We start from the raw sequence: 22,137 nt of genomic DNA, 5'->3' as shown, positions 1-22,137 counted from the left end.
TATCTGGTTTGTTGTCTTTGTAATACTCATAAATTTTGAGGGTGTCAGGCGTCACATTTTTTGGTAATTTTGTTTGCTTTTCCATCAACGCACAAAATGCATAAATTTCGGTAACGCATCGACATTCAGCTCCTGCTCTTCCTATGCATTTTTCCACAACAATTTTTTTTCTTTTTTAATCTGGTTTTTCTAATAAATTCTTAGGCTAATGCCTATTTAACACATTTTTGTAAACGTATTTATCTTCGAAAATAAAAGTTTTCTCATAAGTTGAAGCCGATTTCGCGGTGGCGTTATCTGTTTTTAGCAAATCAACGTAATACATAGTTAAAATTTGAAAATTATTTGAAATACTTCTATTGTTCAAGATTAAAGTAGCAATACTTTAATAGCTCAGAGGTATTATATTTTGATTAGTTGAGTGCAAAATAAGCGATGCCACGAGAACACCAGTGCACTGATGCCCATGGACACAAAAAGTAGTAAAAAAATGTAGAGAAAGCGTTCTCACAATTATTCTTTAGTAGCAACTTTCTAGCTAAGCCCATGCCATATTTAAAAATGCTCAAATTGGAGGTAGTGCTCACCCCACCGTATTCGCCTGTATTGGTACTTCCAATGTCTAATTGTTACGAAACACGCGGAATGATTTGGCTGATCGACGCTTTCATTCTTTCTAAGAACTTGAGAATTTACTCACTTTCTGGGTTCTCTCAAAAAACTAGGTAGTTTTTTCCAATATTGCTTCTGCGATAAAATTACTTCTGCAGAGCCTCAAGGCGTAATTAAGAGTCCTTTTCTTTTCAAGGGACTCTACTCACACGATTCCGAAATATATTTTTCCCGCTAAATTGGTCTTGATGAAGATTTGGTGTTTAGACGGAATGATTATCTAAAAAGAATCTGGACTACATAAAAACGGCCTTTGCTTGAATATTACGAAGACCCAGATACCCTCATATATCGCTTGTTTCTTTTGACCCAAAAAGTTTACCAACCAATTTGGATGAGATGGAAGACGCATTCAAAACAGCTGTGACTTATTTTGGCTTTAAAATGAATAATCGCTTCACTTGCACGGATCACATTAATTACACAATATCGGTAATTTACCTTGTCTTAAGAAATTTATAGTACCACTGTTTCTGCCTATCATCAACCACAAAATTAAAATTAGGCAAATTAATTATAGACCCACAAATTTCGTCTTTTGAAGTAGTGTATGGTAATCTACGAGTAAGCTGTGAATCTAGGAATAAACTGAGCATAGTTTTAAATTTTTCTTGCGAGATTTTTTACAATAAGCATAGGTTTGATCATACAACACTGTGTGCTTAAAACTTTTTTCGATTCAGCTTGGAGAACCATCTCAATGTTAGTAAGAGAAGCATTAGATTCAAGAATCAGCAGATTCTATTTTAAGCTTGACAACCCGGGCACTACCTGTGTTCTAGTAACATCGACATCATAGAAAGAACGTAATGCAAGGTCTTAAGAGCAAAACTCGCATCAGCAGCGCCATAGTGCTTTAAAAATACGAACATACATAGAGATCTGCAAATACGGATGGTAGATGACGAAATTAAAAATAGCAGCTAAAAATATTTTAAAGAATTTTACACTCAACCGAACCCTCTTGCTACTATTCTCGCGATCACAAACGGCATATCACGTCTGCAACGAAAAGATCGCTACGCATTAGTTGAAGATACATACATACGTAGGCAAAAGCAAGCCCACCCAAAAGGCTAACTTTACTTCTAAGCGATGCAGTGAATTAAACCAAGAATTTATGTAAAAAAAATGTGCATAACTTTGTCGAAAAATAACTTTTATGGTATCATCTCGCAGTTATAGCACTGTTGCCCAAAATAAAGGGTGCTGAAGTTTCAAGGGCCGGTGTTTATTTTGAATAAAATAAAATTTTTTTAAAAAATTATTGTTATTTCTCTTCATTATGATAATATTGGTAAGGCTCAATTACGTATGGAACAAAATATTAGCCAAATAGCCGCCGCGGCCTTGGCGGCACACCTCCATCCAATGGTCCAAATATTCGATGACGCTGAGGCATAATTGAAGTTCTATGCCGTCAATGTGCCAAATTATCTCATCCTTTAGCTCTTGAATTGTTGCTGGCTTATCGACGTACACCCAACCCCAAAGACAGAAGTCCAACGGTGTCGTTGATGTATAGGTGTGGTTCACATTCAACATCGACCCTTAACATTTAACCACCCTTTATAAAAGCCTAAATTCTTTTTTAGTGCTGTCAGTATCTGGGATTCCTTTCGGACATCAATTAAAAATATACAATCTACAGGATGCCTTAAAAGGCAGTAACCTTTATATTTCCTTTCCACTGTTTCCCAGTTTTGTTTTTCTTTTACCTATTCTCCACCTTTAATTCTCTCTACTTAAATGTTTAAATGCTATATTTTAATATATGCAATACTTATACAATAAAAAGACTTCAGATCTTATTGTAACGATCAAGTCAATATAACCTGTAAACAAATAAATAAACAAACGAAGCAAGAGGAGTGGTGTGTACAGTTGAACGATACAGGCCAACAGGAACTTTTAGATGTCGATTTCGTAGGCACCGTCCCACTATCTCTTCCAAATGATCTTCCAGAGTGCGATTGAATCTTTCGACCATTCCATCTGATTGTTTTCACGTACTTTCTTAAACCCCAACAACCAACAGCCAACAACAATACATGCTCAGACTGATTCACCCAGTTCTGTACAAAAACCTCAGCAATGGTTTGGTAGAGCGTACGAGGGGTGCCTTTTATATGTCGGGATTAGAGAACGAAAACAAATTTTAATCATCGAAAATCACTTTATTGTTTTTCAAAATATTCTCCATGAAGATCTAAACACTTTTGCATGCGTTTGAACCAATTGTCGAAGCACTTTTGCCACTCTGAATGAGGTACCTCCAAAACATGCATTCTGAATGCCGCAACCGCTTCTTCAGGTGTCGAAAAACGTTGACCTCTCAGTTTGTTTTTTACGTAGGGAAAAAAAAACGAAGTCATTCGGTGCCAAGTCAGGACTACATGGCGGATGACTCATTAATTCGTTGTTTTGGGTGCTCAAAAACGCAGTTGTTTGAGCCGATGTGTGAGAGCTCGCGTTGTCCTGGTGAAAAGTGATCCGTCTTTGGCGATTGGTTTTCCTAATTTCTTGGAAGACAACTGGCAAACAAATGGTTGTGTACCACTCAGAATTTACTGTTCTGCGTTGTTCTAATGGTACGGTTGCGACATGTCTAGTTTTTCCGAAAAAACAGGCGACCATTTGCTTGGAAGTGCCACGTGCGCGAACAACATTTGTTGGATTTGGCTCATCTTGAAACACCCATACAGTCGACTGCTGTTTACTTTCGGGCTCATACGCGTAAATCCATGATTCATCACCTGTCACGATGTCATAGACGTGTTTCGAAGCCCCGCGATCGTATTTTTCAAGCATTTCCTTCGACCAATCGACACGAGCCTTTTTTTTAGCGATTGACAAATTGTGTGGGATCCAATGCGAACAAATTTTTTTGACAGTCAAATGTTTATGCAATATTGAATGTATGCTGGTCCCACTAATGCCTAAGATTGTCTCAATCCACGATAGGTCACATGACGATCTTGCAATATCAGCACAGCATCAATAGTTTTCGGAACAACATGGACGACCTTCACGAAATTCGACTTGGAGGGAACTACGACCACGATTGAATTCACCATACCATCGATAAACACTGGTCCTTGATGGAGCTTCATTGCCAAAAAATGAATTAAGTTCATCCATGCAATGTTGCTGAGTTAATCCACGTCGAAAGTTGTAAAAAATAATCTCACGAAAATGTTCACGATTTAATTCCATTTTTTGACCGAGATGAATCTTTTAAGTTACTGTAAACAACACAAATAGCGCTGGTATTTCAAAACGTTCTGAGTACGTAAAAGCCAAAAAATGTTAAACTTTGCGTCACAGCTGTCAGTTGCCAGATTGCAACACCAGGGTTGCCAAATCCCGACATATAAAAGGCACCCCTCGTACACTTCTGGCCACTTACTGAAGTAGTCCGTGCGGGAACGTATTTGTAGCCAGAGTCACTAGTTGCACCCGCCACTCGCTCAAATCTCACTGTAATCTTCCACGACTTCTAATCTAATCTTCGGACGTTTCGCTGCCATACTTTGCGTGCAATTTCAAATCCATTAGGCACTAAAATCATTGCTTTTAGTGATACGCAGTGGATCTCGGCTTGTGGAATGGAACCACGGTCAGATTACGGTTACGATTTCGGTGCTTATGCCTTAGCCACAGGACTTTCTATAGCCATTTGAGATTTAGATGGTATCTCTTTAGAGTTTTTTTATTTACCTTGCACAACGTTCTGCGGTTGCACATTTCTGCGAATTTCTTAAACCAAAATCGTTGAGCGATGGTCCTCCATTTACAGCAATCTTCCATATACGAGAATAATAATTAGTTTTCATATCAAAGGAAGCAAGAAAAAAACATTAAATTTCAAAAAGTTTAAGCTTTAAAATAGCTGAATTCAGTTGCTGTACTTTAAATGCCAATGTTCAAGTACTTCATATATGGAATTTTTTTTAAGTTTACGTGACTTTCACTCAAACTGCTCATTTCGCTTTACAACTAAGTCAACTCTTGTTGATGTTGCATCCATCCAAACGCTCACCTAGAGATCAGTGACAATATTGAAAGCGATTACGTTTGCAATTCAATTGTTTTACACTTACTACATCAGCAACAATGAAATGTTTCAACATTAAAATGTATGCCACATGCAACAAGCAGTTGCTTAACACTCACAAAGGTGCTCGAAGTGCACGTTCTTACCACACACGGCAGTTTCTACTACTACAATGACGTGCACATACACACGTACCCTCGGCTACATATGCTCACGGAGGCGGGCGCATACAACACATGCAACAGCGATAAATTAAAGTCACCCCAAACGAAAAAAACATTGTTTGTTGGACTTAAGGGAACCATTAAGCGCATGATTGGTGGCAGCAGATGCGAGGATATTTTGCCCCCAGCTATCCGCCTGCCTACCGAGAACAGCAATCACAACGCGGGCGTACGTTCGTGAGTAATTGTAGCGTGCTTTTCCACACATACATACGCAGATTATATAGATATATACCTACAAATATATTTGCCCCATTCGCATTTTCCCCTTGAATCTATTTCGAGCTAGCAGTGAGATAAAAGGTATTTACGAGATGTGCTCTTGTTACATGAAGTATATCTTGGAAGTAAAGCTTTCATGCTTACAAGTACTCGTACACACATAGGTATTTCTTTCTATTGTAGGGGAGCATGCAAATGTTGCAATGCTTCAACTTAAGTTGAAAGTCGAAAATCTACAATTTGTTCTACGCTAAAGTCGACAAACATAAACTCGCATTGTTTATACGGAGAATGGAGAATGGAGAGTGATATGGGACCGAAAGTGCATTCAAAAAAATTTTGATTGATTTAAGCTGTCACTCATTCGAAACATTCTTGGAGCTAGCTGGGTACGGCGCAGCTTCATATAATATTTTTGTCGTAAAAAATGCGCCGAACTGCTTGACTGGGTAATTAACTAAATGGACAATATGGGAGATATTATTTATGTGACACGTTGGAGTGAGCCTTCCCTTTTCCTTGTTTTTTATTAGAGCTTAGCGTGATTTTCACTTTGAGGTGGGAGGGATTCGCTTTCCACAGCAAATGCTTAATTTTAAATTAAAACTTTTACTCAGGATACAGAGTTAATAAAAATTTTAGAGATGGTTTTATTATTTAAATTTGGTTTAATTGCTACTGTTGCATCTGAAGTGTGGGAATAATCGTATGAAGTTGATTAATGGAATGACCGTCGAGACTGACTGTCACACAAATTCTCACAAGGAATACTTCATTAAACTTTGAGTTTCGATTTGACTTGGATAAGAAACATTTCGAGATGTGATGCGCTGCGATATGGGATGTGACTTTAGTTGATACCTATACTAATTAAATATGATATGAAGTGCTTATATGGAGTGGAACCTAATGGGGTTGATGCCACGTGAATGTTTGTGCGTTGCAAGGTAATCAGATTTGTGGCAAAATTATGCTATTCAAGAGATGCACTGAGGAGTTCAAGAAATTAATGGTATTTGTTGCACTTAGGTAATAGAATAGCGACAAATCTACAATATGTCTCATAGCCTAAACAGAGGGTGGGATTAACGGCTTAATTCGAAATTTTCTCAGGAATTAAGTGCAGGTAATGGGGACTAACAACTGGACTTAATTCTCATAATTTTAAGCAGATTAAGGAAATTTGTGATGGCACCATTGCCGAAAAATGGCAGTTAATATCTATTGTGAATGAAGAATAATGAAACATTTAAAGGGAAGAACAAGAAAGGCTAGATGCAATGCAAGTTTGCACTTACACGTTCGAAAATATATTAATTGTTTTGATATTTCGGAGAATGTTAAGAAATTGCAATTTAAGATTTTTTTTAAATAAATAATATTTCTTAGTATCAGGACAGCTAATATCCGTATTTGTTACCTTTTTTTACTTACGAAATTACTCAATAAGCAAATCAGCTATTCACTAATACGCGTAACAACCGTCTGTCACACTACAATTTTAATCAGAACTAACTGCTCCGGTGATCCCATTTAAAGCCGCCATCTGTCTGGGCTATTATGTTTCTTTATCGCGCTCAATTTGTCAAACACCACGAATGAAAAATCTGGACTCTACCGAATGGGAGTCACACGCAACCCATTCAGCTACGTCGTACTATGCCCGACTGCATACAAAAAATGGAGTATGTTGTACTCGAACAAGCTGTAAGCTCAATTGTCGTACTCGTACTCATTTTCTTGAGTCTAGCTGTGAGCTCAGACCCTGACGAGCAGTAACCTTCCAAGTCGATGCTCTTGACGTCGCTTGAGGATTCCATAGGACCTTCCTCAGCGTCATTACCTCCGATCTCTGAGGCTAATTGGTCGATAGCATCAGCATCTGTTTTATAGGTTCTGACTCTCACTTCGCCAAAACCGTAATTTATGATACCTTCGCTTTTCGCCAAAGGTTCTCGCGAGTCGTTCGTTAATAACAGCATTACTTGCATTGTGGCACGTTTCGTCACCACACCGTCTACTGTTTCAGTATTGTCGAAAGCCTTGACAAGTTTCCAGCCCGCCGTTGGAAGGCCTGGATTGCATACATTTATTATTTGCATGATTTGCTGTGGGTCGGAGGGGGTAGGGACCCTAACTCGTGCCCTCGGTCGAGACAGGATATCTTTTATGTCTACTACAACGAGCTTCGCTCCAGGTTAGACTTTCCCGATCTTTGCTATTGCTGCTTTATATAGCTCTACCGACCTTTCGTCGTCGCAGGCTATAATTTTAATTTGGCCCTGGTACCAGCCAGCATCAGTACATGATGGTGGCAGACCAGGATTGCTTAGTAGCACTTCCAGCGTCACATTAGTTAGAGCAGCCTGCACCCATTTGCATTAGGCCCTGGGAATTCTTCCTTCGGGATCACCCTCATCCAGGACGCCAATGATGGTGCAATTGCAGGCCACTTCTGCAAACGTTTTATTAGGCGCTATGCCTCGATTTTTCGATCTTTTCGCTGACGGTTTGACCTCTTTAGTAGACCTCTGTCTATTGGGGGCAGCTGACGATGTGGTTAGCCTTTCGAGGATGAATTTATGTAGTACCTTCTTTGCCCACAAAGCCTCTCCTCTGCTTTGGTTGGATCAGTGATCCTAACTGTCGGCCATTTTCGGGCGGGAGCATTGGTCTCGGTGCTACCTGTGGCAGTATCTTCCCCAGCTCTCCTCATAGCCACAGGATGTTGACTACTTGGAACTAGGCTTAACCTTAGTCCCAGTGCCAACGCTTGCCGCTGGTCCACTCTGACTAAGCCTGTCGTGGTGACAGATTGAAAGTTCGTTTTAAACGCTGCTCATTTCTCGGAGCTTGCTGCCCCTTCAAGTTTATTTGTTTGTCTTAGTTTTTGTTTTTTGTTATTGTTTAGGTTCATAGTTGGTCAAACGAGTGCCGGAGAAGAGATGCCCACCTATGCATAGCTCCGAACTACACAGGCAAGGCTAGTTATTACGGAGGGCGCCAGGTATCCGTAAGCTCACGTTAACGACTGGGCTATTTTTGAAAAAGCGCCCCCAGCCAGGCTGATCCTCGGCACAGGTCGCATGACATCTGGATCCGGCCCTTTACCTCACACCATAGTAAAACTCCATGTACAAATGCGGTACTATTAAGGAGTAACAAACACTTGTCCGTGAAGTCTTACCTTAGCTAGCTACCTCTCAACTGTGTGCAGAGTGAGAACTGTGGTATCTATTACCAGTCGGCACCCTCGGGGAGGGTTCAGTGGAGGGGTTTTTGCAAACCAATTATTCTCAAATCATGTGAAATATTTCAGTTTCAAAGAGTTTTAAGAAAGCTTCAGAAATTACTCGTCTGGATAATTTTTAGTCCTCTCTTGTGATAAAGAAATGAAAACCTATGAGCTAAGTAATTCTGAACGTAACTGAAATAAGACCAGGTGTCTCAACATGACTAGGTCTGTACATGAAGTTTTAACACGTGGCTGCGTTGCAATTAAGTTCCTTGACTGACCAATAGCTAATATTTTCAGAGTTATTTATTTATTTGTGTAACTATTTATTTCTTTTAACGTATTTTGGCTGGTTTATTATCTGTAGAAGGCTTTGAAAGTTCGCACAAAAACTTTAGAAAATATCGGCTTTCTCACACTCGAAAAAGTATAATAGAAGAGTACAAACCATAAATATTTAAGATTCATTTGCTATTATCAGCACACACATTAGTTTCTTCTTGAAGGAGCATAAAACAAGGAAGCATATCGTCAAGGGGTTCCGATTTAAGTATTGAACAATACATTGTTGAATATGAAGTAACAGACACTAACATCAATCATTAGTTCCTCCTCTGAGGAATCCTCAGAAACTCATACAAAATATACAAAAAATACATAATAAATTTATATATTCGTTTTATTTTCTTACCTGTATTTTAATACGGACAACTCTGTAAACGATTATAGGTGCCGTACTTTACATTTATTTTGATATTTGCGATAAAAATTTGAATATTACAAATGAACGACGAAAAATGAATTGCCTTAGTGAAAAATTATCCGTGTTTTTATGACAAAATGCAAATGTTGTCCTTAATTCTACTTCAACATCAGCTGTTTATGGTTACGACATGACTAATCGACAAATTCTGTAATGTTGCGGCTATGGTTCTGGTTACGACTGTAACATTATGGCTACGGCACCACTAATTGTAGCTTTATTTTGCCTCCATATCAAAATGGTAAAAAATCTCGATTTTTTTCAAAACCGGTACGGTAAAACCGATTTCATTTTTACAATTAGTATGATGTAATCCTTTTAGGAGTAAATTTTCAACAAATTCAGACCACTCCCTTTATTTTTGCCCGAGTCACAAGAAGATGAGAATGCAAAGAATGCGTCTCCTTCAAATAAAGCAAGCCAGCATCGCAAGCCCTAATTGATCGCATGGCAGCCGACAACGCTGATTTTGTCCTCATTCAGGAGCTATGGATCAGTGGAAGGCGCATCTGCGGATTGAGGACTCCGAAATATAGGCTATACACAGCGGACTGTGAAGGTAAATCAAGGCCATGTATTATGACAAAAACAGAACTAACCACATTTATATATATAATAATATAAATAATTGGGGCATACACTTCTGTTAGGTGTTTGGCCGAGCTCTTCCTCCTATTTGTGGTGTGCGTCTTGATGTTGTTCCACAAATGGAGGTACCTACAGTTTCAAGCCGACTCCGAACGGCAGATATTTTTATGAGGAGCTTTTTCATGGCAGAAATACACTCGGAGGTTTGCCATTGCCTGCCGAGGGACGACCGCTATTAGAAAAATGTTTTTATTAATTTTGCTTTCACCGAGATTCGAACCAACGACCTCTCTGTGAATCCCGAATGGTAATCACGCACCAACCCATTCGGCTACGGCGGCCGCCACATTTATGATCCACAAATATAGCAATGCAGACACAACTACGATAATCTGGGAGACAGATGGTAACAAGTACCGAACAAACAATGCAGGTCTGATGACAGTTGGAGAAAATACTTTTTCCCTAGTAATAGAGGGTTCCAATTGTCATAAGCCATAAAAAAATTTCAGGAAGTTTTACAATGGTTTTTGTTTATCTCCAAATTTTCAATCACGCCAACGACCAAAGTATTGGGTGCGCGAATTATATTAATATTTAGATCGGAAAATAGTATGGACACTTTCTGATTTGCGCAAGCTTACAAAAGATGAGGAACAATTCAAGAATGATATATTATGTATATAAGTACATCTATGCTTTTTAATGATATATACTAAAATTTCTTCAAACATTTTTTAAAAGCAAATGGAAATAAAAATCTGCCCAAATTTCACAACTAAACCAAATTAATATACATAAACGGAAGACAGAAGTGTTTAATTCCTAATATCGGCAATATCGAAAGCGCTGCAAATAGAGCATTGAGTTATTTGAAATTTCGCCGTACTTCACGCGCACAGCTCCCGTTTGGTATCATTTCATATATTTTAGTACTGTTCCATTCGTTCGATTGGAGTTGTAGCTTTTAAATGATACTAACGAAAACTCCAAGACTTTCGATTTTTGTCCACTTTTCGATTTTCGGACCACTGTGCGGAGGCAGAAAGTATACCAAAAATATAATGGGAAAATAGGAAAATAGAACTGATTTCAGAAAATTCCAAAATCATTATTTTTAAGGCGCAGTTGCATAACCGATAACCAGATCTGTAAATGCGGCAATTAAAATGTTCTTATAAGATGTGTTATGACATTGTCCTACAAAACTTTAATGTTGCGTTACTATAACTGCCTCCGAATTGTATATAATATAATACATTGTACTTACATATATGTACATATATAATTGGCACTTACACCTTTTTTGGGTATGGCCGAGCTCCTCCTCCTATTTGTGGTGTGTGTCTTGTTGTTGGTCCACAAATGGAGAAACCTATAGTTTTAAGCCGGCTCCGAACGGCAGATATTTTTTTACGAGGATTGTCATTGTCTGTCGAGGGGCAACCACTTTTAGAAAAAACGTTTTCTGTCATTTGGTGTTTCTTGCAAGGATATTCGTACCTGCCGCCTTCCGAATGATAATCACTCACCAATCCATTCGGCTACGGCGGAAGCATACATATTTTTTATGAAAAACTTGTTCCCAGTTTGTTCACGTAACGGTTATACTCATAGAGCATAAAATAATCGCGTTTGATATACAAGTAGACCTATGTGCCCAAATTGAGGAGAGCCGTCGATTTAGCTATGTCTGCTCATCCTTCCGTGCACACGATAATCGGTTAATACCCACGCCCAGTTCCCATACAAAGTAAATTTTCAAATTAGCCAAAAATTACCAAAAATGTCCTAATTTTGTACTATTGTTGAAGTCAAAACACAAAATATCATCTAAATAACATTAAAAAAATTGTAAATGAGTGTACCTCTATAACGACATAATAAAAGTACGTAGCAATTTTTATTTCATGGCTCTCCCCCTCATTTAGATCAAATATGAAAACTATTAAGATGGGATAAAACCACCCCCACTAAATTTCCGTCCGTCCGTCTGATGTTACAAATTATAACTCGAGAAAGGTAATTTTATGCTCAAATTTAACGACATCTGCCAGCAACCATGCCCATCTCCCAAAGGAAAATAATTTTCAAATAAGAAAAAAATGTGATATATCTGTTAAAAATTAAGACAAATTATTAAAATTTGGTAAAAGTGATAAATAAGCCCAAAACAAGAAATCTTCTTCTTAATTGGCGCGATAACCGCTTACGCGATTTTGGCCTAGTTTAACAAAGCGCGCCAGTCGTTTCTTTCTCGTGCTAACCGGCGCCAGTTGGACACACCAAGTGACGCCAAGTCATTCTCCACCTGATCTTTACAACGCAGAGGAGGCCTTCCTCTTCCTCTGCTACCACCAGCTGGTACCGCATCGAATACTTTCAAAGCCGGAGCGTTTGTATCCTATGTCTATGTCGTCGTAAAGCTCATACAGCTCATCGTTCCATCGTCTGCGATATTCGCCGTTGAATCGCAGAATCTTTCTCTTGAACACTCCAAGCGTCGCTTCATCGGATGTTGTCATCGTCCAAGCTTCTGCGCCATACGTTAGGACGGGCATGATGATAGTCTTGTAGAGTGTTAGTTTTGTTCGTCGAGAAAGGACTTTACTGCTCAGTTGCTTACTTAGTCCAAAGTAGCACTTGTTGGCAAGAGAGATTCTACGTTGGATTTCAAGGCTGACATTGTTATCGGTGTTAATGTTGGTTCCTAAATAAACGAAGTTTTTTACAACCTTGAAATTATAACTGTCAACAGTGACGTGGGTGCCGATACGCGAGTGCGTCGACTGTTTGTTTGAAAACAGGAGGTACTTCGTTTTGTCCTCGTTCACCACCAGACCCATTCGCTTTTCCTCTTTATCCAGTTTGGAGAAGGCAGAACTAACAGCGCGGTTGTTAAGGCCGATGATGTCAATATCATCGGCATACGCCAGCAATTGTACGCTCTTATAAAAAATTGTGCCTGAACGATTAAGTTCTGCGGCTCGTACGATGCTCTCCAACATCAGGTTAAAGAAGTCAGACGACAGCGAGTCACCTTGTCTGAAACCTCGTTTGGTATCAAACGGCTCGGAGAGGTCCTTCCCAATTCTGACGGCGCTGCTCGTATTGAGCAACGTCATCTTGCATAGCCGTATTAGTTTTGTGGGGATACCAAATTCAGACATCGCGCCATACAGATAACTCCTCTTCGTACTGTCGAATGCAGCTTTGAAATCGACAAAAAGATGGTGTGTGTCGATTCTCCTTTCATGGGTCTTTTCCAAGATTTGGCGTATTGTGAATATTTGGTCGATGGTAGACTTTCCAGGTCTGACGCCACACTGATAAGGTCCAATCAGTTGGTTGACGGTGGGCTTCAGCCTTTCACACAATACTCTCGCTAGAACCTTATAGTCGATATATAGAAGACTAATCCCGCGGTAATTGGCACATATTGCAGGATCCCCCTTCTTATGGATTGGGCAGAGCACACTTAAATTCCAATCGGGAGGCATGCTTTCATCCGACCATATTTTGCATAGAAGCTGATGCATGCACCTTACCAGCTCCTCACCGCCATGTTTGAATAGCTCAGCCGGCAGTCCGTCGGCGCCCGCAGCTTTGTTGTTCTTTAGACGCGTTATCGCTATTCTCACCTCGTTATGGTCGGGTAGCGGAACGTCAATTCCGTCGTCGTCGATTGGGGTATCGGGATCATCACATTCTCTTTGACATGCGCAGCTGTCACTGTTTAACAGGTTCGAGAAGTGTTCCCTCCATAATTTAATATTGCTCCGGATGTCAGTCACCAGTTCGCCGTCTTTGTTCTTACAGGAAAACGCCCCTTCTTTAAACCTTCTGTAAACCGCCGAACTTTCTGATAGAATTTTCGGGCGTTGTTTCTGTTGGCCAGCATCTCAAGCTCCTCGCACTCACGTATTTCGGCCTCTCGTTTCTTCTTTCGGATAATATGTCTATCTTCCTTTTTTAGTTCTCGGTAGCGATCCCATTGCGCCCGATCGCAACGTGGCTCTATAGGCGGCATCATTTCTTTCTGCGGCAGCATGACATTCCTCGTCGAGAAACAAGAAAACAAGAAATACGACGAAAAAATGGACAAATGCGCTTATCTCGAAAACGATTTAATAAAACTCGTATAAACTTAGTACACGTAAGCTTTAGGTCCTGTCGTAAATACTATTGAGATGGTATAACGACAGCGCATACTTCTTGTATGTTGAAACTAAATTTTCGTCCGTCCATCTGACGTCACAAGCTTTAACTCTAATTGCTTATAAGTGTGTCTAAATTTTAAAAACTAGCTGCCTTCCTAAATAAAGTTTTACCAGAAAATGCGAGGGTATACAAATATCTGTCCTTAATAATTCTAAGAAACTTGTTCATTTCAGCTTATACTGCCTTTCGTGGGACGACGCTATTAGAAAAATGCTTTCCCATCATTTGAATATTTTATTCCTGCGGTGCGCTTGACACGCACAAACGCACTCGGATATGGGGGCCACTAATAGACGTAGTCCTCATAGCCAAACAAAATGTGAAGAAAACTAAAATCCATCACTTTAATATTAATCATTTATAACTTCTATAACAAGTTCCACGAGAGAACAATTACCGATTCTCTTAAATCGCATTGCAAATTTAGAGTCAAGAGTGAGTTTTGCAGAAAAATGCAATTTCCCCCCAACTAAAACAATGAAAAGGAAGTATTCAGAAATTTTCTCTTAGGGGGGAGAAAAGATGAGAGTATCACGAAAACAAAAAAATTAAAATGCAGGAAAAATAGAAATAGAGCAAAGTAGAAAGGAAAACACAATAAAATTCGGCAGAGCTAGCAACTGTGGTGGTGAAAACAGGAAGCAGCGAAAAGACGACGCAGACCAACCATTGTGTGAATATTAGTGTGTGCTCAAAACAAATTCACCTTCTGTATGCATGCATATATGTAAGTAAGAATGTGCACCTTTTTACTTGCAGGGAAACCGATGCCCACATATCCAAGCGTTTCTATTTGTATGTATGTATGTACGATGCCCACATATCCAAGCGTTTCTATTTGTATGTATGTATGTATGTACTCACGCGTACATATATAAATGTAAGGCGAGAAGGTATGTGTAGGTGCTATGCGAATAAGTTTGCCTAAACAAAGGCATGCAACACGACCTGAATTCTGCTGCTGCTCGCGCTTCCAACTCGTAATTTTAATAGATTGTGATGCATTACTCTATACGGTATGCCCAGCGTACCCTGTCGACATTATTTTATGTAAGAAAGCCGCTGTACAAAAGGAAGAACAACAACAATAATCACAGAAATTGAGGTAGAAGAGGAAATGCGAACGAACCAAAACAGAAGCGAAGGTAACGTGCCATATGTGTGAATAAGAAAAATAGAATAGCGGCAGAGAAAATAAGAAGTCGTAACAGTGCAGTGTGCTACCAGTACAGTATATGTATGTACGCAAATGTATGAGGGTTAGAAGTTGTGTCAGCTGTTAAATGCTAACAGACGTTGCTAATGTAACGACCTCAGAGAACTCACTAATACAAATATATAGGTTTTGAAAATTATTTACAACCTCTCTGTTAGCATTGTTGGAATTTGTTACAGCGCCAGTAACAGCAGACAGCAGTTAACAGCATACATTTGCAGAAAATTAGGAATGCTGTATTTAACAGCAAATATGCATTTAACAGCGTTCTGTACTGTACTTAGCAGCCATATTTTGGAGCCATTGAAGCAGTCACTGCTACTGTTAATGCTATAGCTGCTATGTACGTACGTATGCATTGCACGTATTTCCACTAAACGACATTCCAATGGACTAACAGTGCATATGTTGTACGCTGGATGCCGCGTGCCAACACCACGCGCAGCTCCACTCGCGCTGCTCAGCTGCAGTGACAAAAGCAGCCAAAGCAGCTCTTTTTAGCAGCAGCCGAGCAATGGATTCGGTGAAAATCAAGTTTTAGTACGTGTTCCTCCGTGTTTGAAAACAGTTCATTCGATAGCTGGTGATAGTGTGGCGCGCGCGAGTGTGTGAAATTTTCATATGTGAAAAATTTTTATCACTAGCCCTCAATGGCTAATTTGATATACAGTGAGGTAAATATAAATTTGTCTAACAAAATAAATATAATATATGAAAGAAGTGAAACACGCTGAAAAATGTCAACGGCCAAGTTGAACGTGAACCTACAAGATACTAAATGCATAAACACAATCTTACAGACACGTACACACACAAACACATACCAAGCTACTCATAACTACTCATACAAGCTTTCAAGTGCCTGTTACTCATATACTGTGCATCTGTGCGTGTGTGTCGCTCATCCAACACGGCTTCACGGTGTATGTTCGTGCAATTTTGGTTGTGCGAAAAAAGCAATAAAATAATAAAAAATAAAGTAAACTAAGGTGCGTGTTGACAAAATAATCCGCAGGAAATTTGTTCATGAAACATTTTAAAAGTGTAATATAATAACTAGAGCCTCAAAGAGATATTAAATACTAATAATAAAAATTCTTTTTTAACCCACACAACTTTAAGTGCAACATCCAGTGTTCTTTCTGCTTCTTCTACTTTTGCAGACGGTCATGGCAGCAAAGAATCGATTTGCCACAATTAGTTCGGCTGTCGGTAACTACGCGCGCCCCGCGCTCCACCAACCATCCACCCCTGCCCCTTCGTACACCGCCTTTGTCCCTAATATTCTACAAACGCCTTGAGGCATGCTAACAAACACGTTTGTATGTTTGTATGCTGCCAGTTACAATGGACTACAGTGCGTATTACACATTTCAATTTACGCGTGTTGCTAGTGTTGTTGTTGTTGTTGGTGTTGCTGTTAGTGTTAAGGAGTTTGTTTTGTTGTCAGCAGTTAGTTATTTTTGTTGTGTTGTTGACCCAACGCTTGACCTAAAGGCATACAAAATAATGTGGAGTGGGGTTGTGCTGAGATATGAGCGAGTGTGGCAATGCGAATGTGGAAAATGCGAATGCAATGCGAGTGCGAGTGCGAGTGCGTAGTGAAGTATTAAGCAGTGAACCTTAAAGCACATTTTGTGGCATGTTGCAAGTGTAAACTCTATGAAAAATGCATTCAAGGGGAAATATTAAAGTGGAACAGAAACACAAAATAATGAGTTTTCCAAGCGGAAGTAGTGAAAGAAAAGCCATAAATATTATATATTATTAAATAAATATATTTTTAATGAAAACATATTTAAAATGCAATCAAAAATATTTGCAATACACTTAAAAATATTTAGAAATAAATTTAAAAAAATGTCTAATACAAACTTTTGTTTCCCATAGTTAGTTACGAGACTTTTTTGGAAAATAATTGAAAGTCTACCTGACCAAAAAATTAAGAGAAGTTGGGCTTACAATCACGAACTTTTATTTGTTATAGCTTTAAATTCCTAAATGGTGAGCAAACCAGATTTTCAATAAAAACTTCGCCTTAAAAAAAACAAAGCTAGAAAAATATATAATTATGAAATAACTGCCTGCCCATTGCATTTGCGTGATTCTCACTGGAAATGAAGTAATCAACTTTCAAAAAACTTTTTAAATTATTATTAAGATTGTAAGTTTGCGAATCCTTTTATAAACCAATTCGCCTAGGAATATTTTTGCTTAAACGAGCGTTTTTGAGATATGCATTACATTTTTATTATTATTTATTTTCTTTTTTCAAGCAATACAAATTCAAACAAATAAATTCCATTATTGGATTATCATTTTTTGGCAAACCATTCATTCGGCGCAATTATGCACGGCAGTTTAACGGGCTTCATCTCACGAAAACCAACAAATGTTATCTTCCAAGGCGTTAATCGCAGTTGGTTGATCAGCGTGAATCGTTGATTTGGCATATCACCATAAATAAAGGTGATTCAGTTAAAATAATTTATTTCCTTTGTTACATTAAATGGCATTGCAATTGCACCATCTTCAAAGGCCAATTTAAAACTTAGTCAATTGGTACTGAGGAGAGGAGCTCAAAGGCTGCGAACCATGCCTGCCGGGCTGCACCAAATGTACTCTTTTTTTAAATAAATAATTTATCTACTATTAAGCCAGAAATGAGCTTCAATACCACATTGTGTAAATTTTCCATGCAGATTAAACTCGGAGTTGATTTTCCGATTACTGTTCAACGATGTCCAATGGTTTAACTTACTCCATCAGTTTATTATTGTTTTCTTATAGGCCAAGAACTTTTCTAAAACGTGGTAGTAGATAATAGGCATTGAATTTTTGACAGATTGCCGAGAACTTCGACCACACCGCCTGCCACATTTCGGTACCCACTGTATTACTTTATAATTTAATGCATGTTACGCACAGGAATGAACTTAGACATATTCCAATCGTGATATTTCATGTAAACGTTTTATAAGCCTTCAGCAATGATCAGAAATAACCAGGAACTCTATGGGGAATTATATACGTGCAAAAGACACCCTTTACTAGTTAAAGTTGATTAGGTGCTTAAATTCTTATAATATAGTTTCTTATCCGATCAATAGATTGAGTTAGTGTGATTTATTTAAATAGAAGTGACAAGTAAATGAAAAAATCAAAGCCTTAAAAATTAAATAATAAAAAAATTTAAAACAAAAAAATAATTAAAATTAAATAACAAAAGGCTTCGGCATATTAAGTCTGCAAGAGATATTTTACTTTTTTAAATTATGAAAAATAAGAAAAATTAATTTAGAAGTAAATGTAACTGTAATTTCCAATATGCTTTAAGGTGGCATTTCCGTAGAAATTTTTTAATATATTATATTATTTTATTTTATCTGAAGCCTAAAAACTCAACAAATAGAATGTAAACCGAATAATAGCCACATCATAAATAAAAACTATTCGCTAGTGTGCAAGTACCATTAATGCACCAATCCGACTAGCACAACCACAACGGAAAAATATTTTCCATATTTGGCGCTACATGCCGCAAAATACAAAAAATGTTAGTCATCATTTCTCATTGTAAGCTAATCATCGACCTTTCTTCTGCTTTACACAACTGCGACTAGTCGGTTTATTCCGTGTGTGTGTGTGTGTGTGTGTGTGTAACTCATGTAAAAACAAATTCCAACTCATAGAAGCAGTCAACTTTAGTGTATGTAAATGCGTGTCCCTGTGTGCGTGTAACAGCAAGCAAGTTTAAGTAAGTCCAATAGCTGAATCTGCCAACAAAGTGGTGAGTTTCCAGCAGCAAACTGCTTTGTGTTGTACAAAAATAAGCGCTGTGCCTGCTGTCAAACGCCTAACAATAGGCAATGTAAAAATTTCCCTTAAAGTTTTGAAAATATTTTTAATTAAAGTTGATATTGGCCAGTTACTTGGCGTGTTACGCAGCAAATATATTTCCCCGCACTTTTTGAAAATATGAAAGACTTACAAAAAAATTAATTAAAACAATTGCGTATACACAAGTAGATATCAGATATTCAGCATTTAAATATTCTACTCCTTAAAAGAAAATTGTAGCTGCGTTTTTTTACATGTTTAAACTATCTAAAAGGTTACCGGCAATTGCGTATAATCGATAAAACAAATTTATTTTATTTTATTTATTTCATACAGATAAATAAATATAAAATGAAGCTAATGATATAAAATATTTAAAAGATGACTGCTTACTTTAAGTTGAAAGGAATTATTGCTGGCACAGTAATGTCACAAATATTTTTTTTTTTTTTTTTAAAGTTATAAAAATAAACTTAAAACACGAATAACAGTTATAGTTAACGAAAATGGAAGTGGCGTTAGTTGAGCAGGCTGTATGCCCCAGGTACACTTCAAGAGATAAGCATACAGTGAGTCACACTCAAAATTGGACACCTCACATATAAAAACCAATTTATTTTCTACACTTTTACTAAGACATAAATTCAAGTTTTCTATATTTATTTATAAACACTCTTCGATGAAGATAAATATGCAAAAATTAAAATCGTTTTATTCGTAACAAAAAAAATTCATTTCATAGGTTAGGTTCCTTCTTAGAAGGTTCTCACCCAAAATGGAACACTTACTTTCTAGTTCAAATAAATTATGAGCACATATGAGGATCTTCCTTTGTACTTTATTACTTCCTGTAAGCGACTTTCAACTAGTTTTTTGCAGTATGTGGGCTCGATTTTTTCCCATTCCTCCAATACTGCTTGCTTTAATTGCGACTTACTGCTCACGCACCGTGAGGCGAGCCTTTTTTTAAGTTCCCCCCACAAATGCTCAATAGGGTTCATGTCGGGAGACTGAGCAGGAGTAGCTAATACTTTTGGGCAGTTGTATAGTAACCAGTTTTTAGCATTCCAGGACGTGGGCTTCGGATCGTTGTCCTGGTAAAGCATAAAGTTACTACGAATCCCAAGTTTTTCAGCACTGGGTTGAACATTTTGTTTTAATAGTTTAATTTTCCCTATACTATCCAAGATTCCATCAATAATATGCACTTTTCCGACGCCAGCTCCCGACATGCAACCCCATATCATTATTGAGCCACCGCCGTACTTCACAGTCTTTTTAATATTCTTATCCTGCAATGCTCTTCCGTCCATTCTCCACACAAAACGCCTCCCGTCTGAACCAAACATATTAATTTTTGTTTCATCTGTGAATAAAACATGCAATAAAAATAAATTATGTGGAGGCTTTGAAATAGCTAAGTTTTTTTTTTTCAATTTTCAAAAGTCAAATTCCTTATATTCATACTTTTTAGCGAACTGTAACCTAGCTTTTTGGTTCTTTTTCGAAATAAGTGGCTTTCGCCGGGGAACTCTTGCATAAAATTTGTTATTCTTAAGAAGTCGGCGAATAGTTTCTGCAGAAACTTCAACGTTCTTTTCATCCTGGAGTTGTTTTTTTAGGTCTACGGCAGATATCTTAGGGTTTTGCTTTACTAATCGTAATATAAATCTGGAGTTTCGATCATCAATTTTCCTTCTCTTTGTTAAGTTACGTTTTTTGTCACACACGTTACCTCTTTTCCTATACCTTTTAATAATATTATGCACTGTAGACTTTTTTTTGCCAATTATTTCACTAGTCTCCCGAATGGACTTTCTGTTTTTGTGATTTCTTATAATAATTTCCCGCTCAGCAATTGTTGTTTGACGCATTTTGTAAAAATGATACCACTTAGTCGACATTTAATCAAACACTATGAAAAACAAGCGATTTACAATTTGAACTCAATAGGTATATAACGGTATTTCGCCGATGAATTCTAACTGACCCATTTTGAGTGTGAGTAGCTCACATTGTCTTTGTCGTATACTTATAATATATATTGTTATTGTTTTTGTTTGAAGGGGAGTTTGTTGTTATAATTGTACTTCCAATACCTATGTTAGTATACATAAATAAAATGAAATGAATTTAAATATGTTTGTAGTTTCTTATTGGAGTTAAAAGGTTTCATATGAGTATAAAGTGTCCAATTTTGAGTGTGACTCACTGTATTTTAAAAAATTGTATTATAGGTTTCGAATATTTATTATAGTTATTTTTTAATATTTTTTTTTTCAATGGTCGGAAATTTACTTATTAAAGCCCGTGGTGTTTTGAATAAAAATAACCGTTAGGCACGTCTATCCACGTAGGTAAAATAAAAAATTCTTAAGTCTTAATTACTGCCATATGTGTTCAAATTTACGCACGTGTATGGACCTACAGTCTGTCAAAAGAGTACCTAGTTTTGATTAATTTGGAAGCATTTTTGTTTTTTTGAAGGGTTGCCAAAAATGCATAAATCAAGGTAAGGTGGTAAATAGAGGAAAGTATTTGGGCATTGCGCGGAATTTGGCTAAGCAGTTTCTAAAGTATAAAAAACCAGATTTATGGAAAAATTAAATTATGAAAAATTAGAAACTTTTCATAGAGAATGAGGATGAATCTTTTACCAAGAACTCAACAAATCTCATCGAACAACTTAACATTATCTTTGGTTGCCTTTTTTCACTTTCGAATACTCAAATTGCCCATTCGTGGCACTTGTTTGGGATAGACGACCTAAAAGAGAGTTCGCGGCGATAACTAAAGTTGGTTCCTGAATATGCGCTTGAAGAAGATTTTGTCTATTGGCATAAGTGTATGACTATGAAAGGCGCCTATTTTGGGAGCGATACAATAAATTGAAATCGAATTTTTGACAGAATGTGCATACATTGTTTACATGATTTCAGGTTTGCTTAGTAAGCAGCTTGCTCGTTCCCACTTGACGAAACAGCTCCCTTAGCAAGACACAGGGTTTGCTAACCCTAGAAATGTTGGGTAAAAGTGGAGGAAAAGTAAAATTTGTAGAAAAAACCTTTTGTTTTCAAAATGCTGTGCTTTTTGACAAAA

The 22,137-nt window shown here is 37.7% G+C and overlaps 1 protein-coding gene across 1 annotated transcript in view; it reads left to right on the top strand.

Moving 5' to 3' along the window:
• The first annotated feature begins 15,796 nt into the window (after nt 1-15,796).
• LOC129238983 (irregular chiasm C-roughest protein) overlaps nt 15,797-22,137 on the top strand; it is a 109,068-nt gene continuing 102,727 nt past the window's right edge. Inside the window, exon 1 of the mRNA XM_054874235.1 lies at nt 15,797-15,872. The gene's annotated coding sequence lies outside the window, so the exon portion shown is untranslated. The remainder of the gene's footprint in view (nt 15,873-22,137) is intronic.

Source organism: Anastrepha obliqua, chromosome 2 (assembly GCF_027943255.1).
Source record: "Anastrepha obliqua isolate idAnaObli1 chromosome 2, idAnaObli1_1.0, whole genome shotgun sequence".
NCBI classification, from domain to species: Eukaryota; Metazoa; Arthropoda; class Insecta; order Diptera; family Tephritidae; genus Anastrepha; species Anastrepha obliqua.
The sequence above is the reverse complement of the archived record's forward strand: the minus strand, read 5'-3'. Positions and strand labels throughout refer to the sequence as shown.